Raw genomic sequence first — 8,579 nt, 5'->3', positions numbered from 1 at the left:
GTGTCGCTCAATGTGTTAAATTGGCCCTACAATTAGCGTGTCTGCCGTGTTCAGGTCTGTCCCTGTCCTTTATGCTGTTTTCGGTTGTTGATTTTGTCACCCGAGCTTTACAAAGTGTGCTTAAAATGCTCTTCGAATACACTCCTTGACATTCGAATGACGGAAACATTTACTCAAATTAGGCAAACGGAGAGGCTGTACAAGGCGAATGCCTGAGTGTAAGGCCACCTCCAGTGTCGTGTAAATTTTTGACGATTTATGATTACTACAATGCAAAATGTTTGCAGAAAATAGGTTCGTAATGCAAACGATTTTCTTTGAAGCTTGCAAAGAATTTTGAAGCATTGTAGTACAAACTAGTTCTTTGCAATAATCTTGCAAACTATTTCTCTGCAATGCTGACACAAAGTTTCCAAGGAATCCGACAGCTTGCAATGAATTTTCTTTGCAATACAGAGATTCAAATACTTCGCAACGCCTCAGCATCCAATGAAAATATGTAGTTTGCAAGCATTTTACTGTGTAGGAATGGGCGTAGCTTTCAGTTTATTTCTGAGGAGAGGAGTTATTGTAGGCCGAAGCTAAGCGTATGCAAGTGCTTTTGCCGACTTATGCAGCTGTGTACGTGTACGTACGCCCTTAAGAGGTCGTACCTTAGAGTGTGTTCGTTTTGAATCTCCTAATACTGCTTCATGGAACCATCTCACTGCGTAGTGTGGATAATTGTATCATACCAACACATTCTCTTTTAAAATGTGCATGCCTAAAACTTGTGAGTCCGTTTAAAGGGAATGTTTTTTTCGAAACTGTGAGGAAACAGTTCGTGTCGCGAGCGCGTATGTCGAAACGGGACCGGAAGCTGATGGTGACGGGGTCAGCCAGTCAACATGCTGAGTGGTTCCACCAGAGTCGCGATGAGGACGGGCCGTCGACTCCGACCTGCAGAACCGCATCGAAACTGCAGCATAAAGCCCATCAAGTTGAGGGGGCCTGATGGCTGCGCTGAGCGGTGCCACCTGCCGTGCCCTGGTGCCGCCCCATATCATCAAAGAATTTGTGACGGCGAGGATATCAGAGCTTCCGTGATGCAACCGAGAACACGATTAGGTGACCTGTTTGTGCGTGTGTGTGTGTCCGCGCGTGTATGTGCGTGTCAGACTGCCGGCAAATTTTACAAGCTAGCGCAGTCAGTTTACGTTTAAAATGAAACATTCATTCGGGGGCCATGACCTATTTTAGAAGTGCTGTCTCAGTCGTACTCTCTACTTCCTCCGCCCCGTGGTTTTGCCGTGCGAGCACCTGAATGATAATGACCGCGGCATAACACTCACTGTGACGTGAGGGGACCCGCCCCGCCCCGCCCCGCGGACCACACTGGCCGGCAGAGCTCCGCCCCGCCTCCTTGTCGCCGGCCGGGCCAAGCACCGAGTCACGCACAGAGGTAGGTGCAAACACGGGAAAAAGCTTAAGTGGAACCGCCAGAAAAAAATAGTTTCTTCACTCTGTCAGCCGGTTATTGGCATTTTGCCGAGAGCCAACTTCGTTGAAGCAGCACTAGTTTACATTGTTGATGTCCCACAAAGAAAAGTAGTAGTAATATACACTTGTGACAGGTATTTAGTTATGTACTGTATACATACGCGCAGCAGAGCAGACACCATGTGTTCTGAAGTTTTGCTCGGATTTTTGTCTGTCTTCCCCGAGGTGGCCGTAACTTAACCAAAATGTCTACACAGACTGCGTGATTACGCCAATTGCACACCTTACATCCGTTGTTAACTAAAATTAAATAATGGTTTCGAGAATTTAAGGTTCACTGCTTTTAAATAAGTTATTTTCATTGGGCAATGAACTAGAAAATTGGCAATTTATAAGTTTGATTGCTGAGATTGCACTCTATCTTCTACACCAAAAATTCAAGAGTTGTGCCCCTCTTGCTCCATCCGCTCGTAATGGGTTGTCCTCAAAGTACGCCCGTTTTTGTGAGATTCGTGCAGCAAATTACTCGAATGCTCGGCGTCTTGGCGCCTGCGAGACTCGGGGTAGGCCACCCCGCACGACGCCCATGCACTGCTGGCAACATGTTGCCTACACATCAGGCGCTATGAGAGCTTGCATTGGCTACAGGCTGAACCTCACAGGTTCCCTCCCAAAATTGTAATAATTGAAGTAATTTAAAAACCAAAATATTTTTCATAGATCCCCATACTCACCCAAACAGATGTGTTTGGGTACGAACATTAGAAAACGCATGAATGGTTGGTGGAACAAAAGAAATTATCGACAGGAAGACGAGCTCCATTCCAGAAATGATATCACAGCGTTGCGCCCGTGCGGGGCGCACATACTTCGATTTTGCTTTGAGTACATGGTCGTCTCTAATGGGCGTGTGTGTTTGCTTTGGGAAGAAATGCTGGGCGGGAGGGGGCGGGGTGCGTGCACTGCGGGGGCACCAACCGGTCACAATGTTGCCACCATATCGAGGTGCGAGGGAGAGAGAAAGAGAGGAGGAAGAAGAGGAAAGTGGCAGTCATTAATGAGCCGTGATGCCAATAAGCGGGCTGCCCAATTAAAAGCGCGAGTGGGCGATCGAACGCCCGTGGCGAGAGGAGCTGCTGCGCCCGGTGGAATCCCGAAGCTCATCGCTGGTGAGCCCTCCCGTCAGGCACGGCGGTGCGTCGCGTCCCATCCCCTCTGCCCTTGCCGTGGTTTGTACCGCCCGTGTGGAGTAAGTGCGTCTGGAAGGATGTTCAGAGTTCAGCCGCTGCAGCCAGGCCAGCTGCATTCTAATTAATGCCCCGACTGCGCTGCCGCGCTGCGCGTGCCCGATCCACTCGGACGCGAAATGTTTCCTGGAATCGGTCGCTTGTCAAAGGCAGCAGGAACGTATACTTCCGCCGCGAATGTGAAGGCGCCGTTCGGTTTCGGTCTCCTCCTAGAAATATAGGGCTTCTCTGCTCTACGTGAATTTTTGTGTCTATTATTTTGTACGTACCTCTTTGTAAGTGTGTTTTGTATGATTGGGGTGATCTGCAGTAAATTTTGTTGTTTCTTTTGTTAATTTCAGTGAACATCTGTTTGATATCGAGTTGGCCCCCCTCGAAAATTGCACCCTTCTACTTTGAGTGATTTTCCACTACAAGTTGGTGCTATTCGATTGGGATCCTTATTCCCCAGAAATTCATATGAAGAAACTACTTTTCAAAGAGGATTAATGTACTTTTTTCCGAAAATTGGATTCTTCATCTCAACTAAACGTTCAAAGTAAGTTTACAGAAAATTGGTGCACCGTTTTGCTTCCCTAGATTAGTGTTGTCATCTAACGTTCTCGGGTATTAGTGCTTAAATATCAGGTTCCCTTAAGTGATCTTATTTTTATGTCCTGGTTATCCTGCGGCGTACGTTGGAACATGGCTATCTTCTCCCGACATGCATCGTCTCGCCGGCCTCCCGCCCCCCCTCCCCTGCTGCCCTTCCCCGCCAGACCTGCGAACTCCATGACCCGATCAGCATCCTGCCAATCACGCCGGGAAATTGATGTGCTCGATGCGATGCGCGCGGCTCCACTCCGTGTCGTGCAAATAAATGACTGGAAGCCCTAATCAGTCTGGCTTCGGAAAATGTCCATCATCGTCACAAGTGCATCGGGGGGAAAGTATGTGTAACGCAACACACGGAAGCAGCAGTTAAACTTTTGCGTAGCCGTGCGGTAGCTTGCGAGAATACTGGACAAGCAAAAATAGGACTTCAGTAGGTACTAGGTGTTCTACATTAGCTATCTAGAGCACTGAGTGTTCTACACGCTAGTGCTACATTCGGTCATGTGAGGATGCGTGTCCTACATCATAAAGTCTGACAGTCTAACACTTGATTTAACAGTGTAGTAGCAGGTTTTGACTTGAAAACAACCCTTGAGCTATAAATGTGCACATAGGTCTATTTTAGTGTTCTTAACAACATATCGAAAGTCTCGGTGGTTTCCGTGTGCACCTCGTCGTTGTTTCGATGCTTTTTCTGAGGAAGGTACAAAGAAGGGCATAATGCTGTACGAATCTGGCTTGGGCCTCGCGTGTGCTGCAGAGGTGTTGCGTCACCCGAGGCAGCGCCACTCCACTTGTGTCTCTCCACGAGGGAGCATCATCGTCAAATTTGTGTCAGTGTGTGGAGCATATGTGGGGCAATTCGTGTGCAAGCTGTGCTCGCTCGAGATGCCGCCTCAGTGTTGGATCCAGCGAGAACTTTTTCAAATGGGTGGGGGTGTTTTGCTGGGGTGTGGTGTCGTGGTAGTCGCGCCGAACTCTCACGGAAATTTAGTGGAAATCCACCAAAGCGTTTCACAAAATGGCTTGCAGCAGAGGTTTGAAAGGCTTGCTCAGTGATAAACGTAAGGCACAAAACCATAAGTCACTGCAAGCGAAGCGAGTGAAAAAAAAAAATTCACGTGAGTTGCCGAAGTAACGTGTTCCCGATAAAATTGGTTTCTTGTTTTTCAAGACCTGGTCTTTGATCTTATGGAGAACGCCAATGGCATCCAAGACTAGGTCTTGAAATACAAGGAACTATTTTTATCTTGTGACAAGTTAAGGTGGAAAGCGAAGTATATGCCTAAGCTAGTGTCCGCTACTTGACATCTTGAAAAGCAAGAAAGCAAATTAAGAGGCAAACCTAAAGATCTTTTGTATTTTTGTTCTTGAACAGTTCTTATTATTGGCGTATCTTTCCGGTAACTTCAGAGACGATGTGCTGGATCCCCGCGGCGCTCGAGGAAGCACTGGGTGCTGCGGCTGGATTAGCGTTTGGATCATCCTCCTCTGCATTTTGGGCCGCGCGTTGCCTCACCCTATGACCATTGAAGCGGTTTCCGATCCAGTGCGCCGCCCATCCGCGCTTCAATGACTCTGCCGCGGCGTTCGAAAAGGGATCGGAGGCGCCCCTCTTACTGCAGTTTTGGGAGGGGGTACCCTCCTCGAACGCGACCCCGCTGCGTAGCATAACCGTTTAACGAGCGCGGCGCGGCGCCGTGCTGCTATCAGTTATCATCTCATCCGGCCCTCCGCAGGCGCCCCGCCCCGCCCCGCCGCGGTGCCGTATCGCTCGACCGACTCTACTGAAATAATTAAAGGTAAACGGGTGGGCTGGGCTGCGCTGAGCTTCGCGGGGCCGCCAAGGCGTCGCTGTCTTACCGAAGTGTGTGTCCCTGCCCGAGGCCCGGCCCGAGGCCCGGCCCGACGCCCGGCCGCCGCCGTTGTGGTGGTGGCGGACCGCAGGCACACCTTGGATTTTTACCCTATTCTCGTTTTCGTCGCTCTTAATCAGAGAGAAAGAGACGGGTGGCAAAAAGAGGGAGGCTGGGCGTGTCCGGGCGTGGCCCTGGGCGCAGCTAATGAACACATTGCGGTTCGCGCGGCTCGAGCGGCGGTACAGCAGCAGCTGCAGCACTCTGTCATCCCTGCCAACCGCGAGCAGGGCTGGGCGGGATGCGTTCGCGAGCCATTTTTGCAAGTAGTAAAGTCGACTGGTTGAAATAAACCAGACCTATCGCCCAGTTTTGGGAGTGTATAGTAGGCCCTGAGGATTCTTCCTTTACTGTTAAAAGTCTATTAAGGAATTCACTTCGCAGAACTGCGAAGGATTTAGCTCCTTTGTAATCTACGAAGAAGGCTTTGCAATTGCAAAGTAAGCTTTGCAATTGCGAAGCTGGACTATTGCGAATCATTTCACTAGCAAAAATTATAATAACCTGAGCTGCGAAGTCCAGCTTCGCAATTGCAAAGCTTTCTTCGTAGATTACAAAGGATCTTAAATCCTTCGTAGTTCTGCGAAGTAAATCCTTCGTAGACTTTTAACAGTGTTGTCGGTCGATTCGGTCTATGCTTTTTGATTTGCCTCTGCCCCTAATACCAGAACATCTTCGCGTACCTCACTGTGAAAAATATTAAAGTCTTCCTGGAACATTTTCCCCGAAAAAGTCCTCAAATCTGCTGACCCTTGCTTCCTAAAACCGACCCCAAATAAACATACGAGTCGAGAAAAATCTCACTATCCACGTACACGTTAAAAGTTTTCTCCTAGGTCCTGGATCTGTGTCTGTAGTCCTCCCCTCCTCTCCGAAAACAAAAAAACCCTCTCCTCTCTGCCGCCCTCCCTTTCTCCGGTGGCTCTGCTGCTGCCCAGGCTGCTGCCCAGACGGCTGCCCAGCAGGCGGGGGACGCAGCCGCAGGAAGGGAGAGGCAGCCCCTTCTCTTCCCTTGCCTTCCCCGCCCGCCGCCCGTCTCGCACCCCGTCCGTCCCCTCCCGACCCCACCTCGGCAGGGCCGACCGCGGGCCGCGGGGGTCTCTCGCTTATAAAGCTGTGTCCTGCCCGAGGCGCATCATTGTTGATTGTAGAGTCAGTGGGTGACATCGCACCGTACCGACAGAGATGCGGGCCCACTGTTTGTTCCTGGTACGTCCCCGTGCATGCGCCTGGGTGTGTGTATGTGAGCGAGAGAGGGAGTGTGTGTGTGTGTGTGTTTATCAGTGGATTTACATCGTCGCCTCGCATCACTTATGGACTACCATCCCAGCTCTGCGCCGTGTGGATTACATGAAGTGCTCCGTCGTTGTAAAAGTGTGGCGAAGTCTCCAAGATGAATATTTTGACATTGTTTTGTTTTTTAAAACCTGCGTTCCTTTCGTGCCATTATTTGTCCATTTTCTTATTTCAATTTTTCATATCACAAAAATGTTAGTTTCTACCACTTAACGGGTGGCTCTTTTTTCGTCATTCGTTCCCTTTTTATTTCTTTTTTTCTTTGTGTTTTGCATATCATTAGTGTATTGAATGATCATATTAATGGTTGCTCTTTAAAACTTTTGATTTTCCATTTTGTTCTGTAGTTAAATCTGCAAAGTTGCCCTTAATACCGCATCGGAGACCTCAACGCGCGCGTGCGTAGAAAGAGCGTGTAGGATTCGGTCATTGGCGAAATTTCAGTCTTTCCAATAAGGGCGTGCCGTAGTAAGGCTTCCTATTCAGACATATTTTATTTACGACAAACAGACGCAGATTGACATTTGTCAGAAAGTAAAAATACACGCGTACTAGCTCTGTGAAGAAAAGCTTGTTGGTTTCCCATATTTTTGGTGGAGTTTTGAAAAATGAAAATTTGATATTGTAAAATTACAAGCACCTCGCATTTGGCTTGGAATTGACGAGTAAAGAATGGGCTGTCTTAAATTAACAACATACTTTTTAAATGGTTAATTACAAAATATGTTGTAAATCTTCAAGGATTTTTCACAGTGCATTGTAAGGTACCTGGGCAAGAGTCGCTTTGTTTTCTCTAAACTCACATCTTTCCGGTTAACTTCGGTTGAATAACTGCTTTTAAGCAGCATCCGCCGCGTTCGCAGTTGATGCATTACGCCGATGGAGGCGTGATGGACCGCGCTGCGCTGTGAGAAAACACATCTATCACCCCGGAGTCTGCTGCTCGCTCGGACGCTGCGTTTACTTGAAAAAAAAAAAAAAATTCTGTTGAGAGCAGCGTACGCCTGCGTAGAGCACAAACGAGAGCTCCTCCCCCTCGGCCGCGTCTAGGAAATGTCGTGCGGAACTTTCTTTATTCACACCCCAGCCTGGGCGCCTCGATGGAGGAGGGGTCGTGTGAACAGCGTTCACTGCTGGTCCCGTCACCCGTCACGTCAGTGCCGCATGGCTGTGGACGCTCCCGCCCGCCCAGGACTTCATGGCTCCATGCCCCGCCCCGCCCTGTCGAACGAGTTGACTACTTACATCAGTTGTATACCAAGTGGTTTTGGGAAGCGACTCCTCATCCGTAGTCCTTTCCCGCCGCCACTTCCTATTTCTATATATTTTTTTTTTATTTCCGGTTCAGTCGTCGTCGGGTCGTGTCGCATACCGCTGCCCCGCGCGCTCGCCTGCTCCGTTCATGTGCAGTAGACTCACGCGCAGAACCCGTTTACTACTTCTCTCGACCCGCCCAGCCAGGCCAATGTATGAATGCATCCGCGAAAAAATCAGCATGTGAGCAGTGCTGCGGGGTGATGCAACTGAGCAGCCGCCCGCCGCCGAGCTCGACCGCGCGATGTCATTTCCCCCGACTTCTTTACTTCGCCTCCTTATGCCGCGCCCGCCTCGCCTCACCAACCCCATCTCCTTCCCACTCTTAATCCCAGCAACGCGCCTTTCTCTGTATCGTAATAATCATCATGATGACCAAACCAACACCGCATGCCGTCCAGTGCGGCTACACGGCCCTGCGCCTGCGTCTATAACTTACGGCCAATTTGAGCAGGGACTCCATCTCTTCCCAAACCTTCTCCCCTCTGCGCCTTCGTCTTTCTCATTTCCGTCTCCTCTTTTTCCGGCTCATCTTCTGCGCTCGCTGACACCGGATCGAAGTAGTAACTAACTGCTCCCGAGCTGCCGCCCGACACCGCGGCGGCGTAGCGCTGCTCCCGGGACGGGTTAGCCTAGGTCGGCTGCAGCCGCGCCGTCCGCCTTTCTCTCCGCATGCGTCTTCGCGGTCGCCCCGCGCGGCTCGCTGCCTGCCCGACCCCCGGGCTCCCCCCCC

Source organism: Frankliniella occidentalis, unplaced genomic scaffold, assembly GCF_000697945.3.
Source record: "Frankliniella occidentalis isolate FOCC.00 unplaced genomic scaffold, Focc_3.1 Scaffold392, whole genome shotgun sequence".
Classification (NCBI taxonomy): domain Eukaryota; kingdom Metazoa; phylum Arthropoda; class Insecta; order Thysanoptera; family Thripidae; genus Frankliniella; species Frankliniella occidentalis.
The sequence above is the reverse complement of the archived record's forward strand: the minus strand, read 5'-3'. Positions refer to the sequence as shown.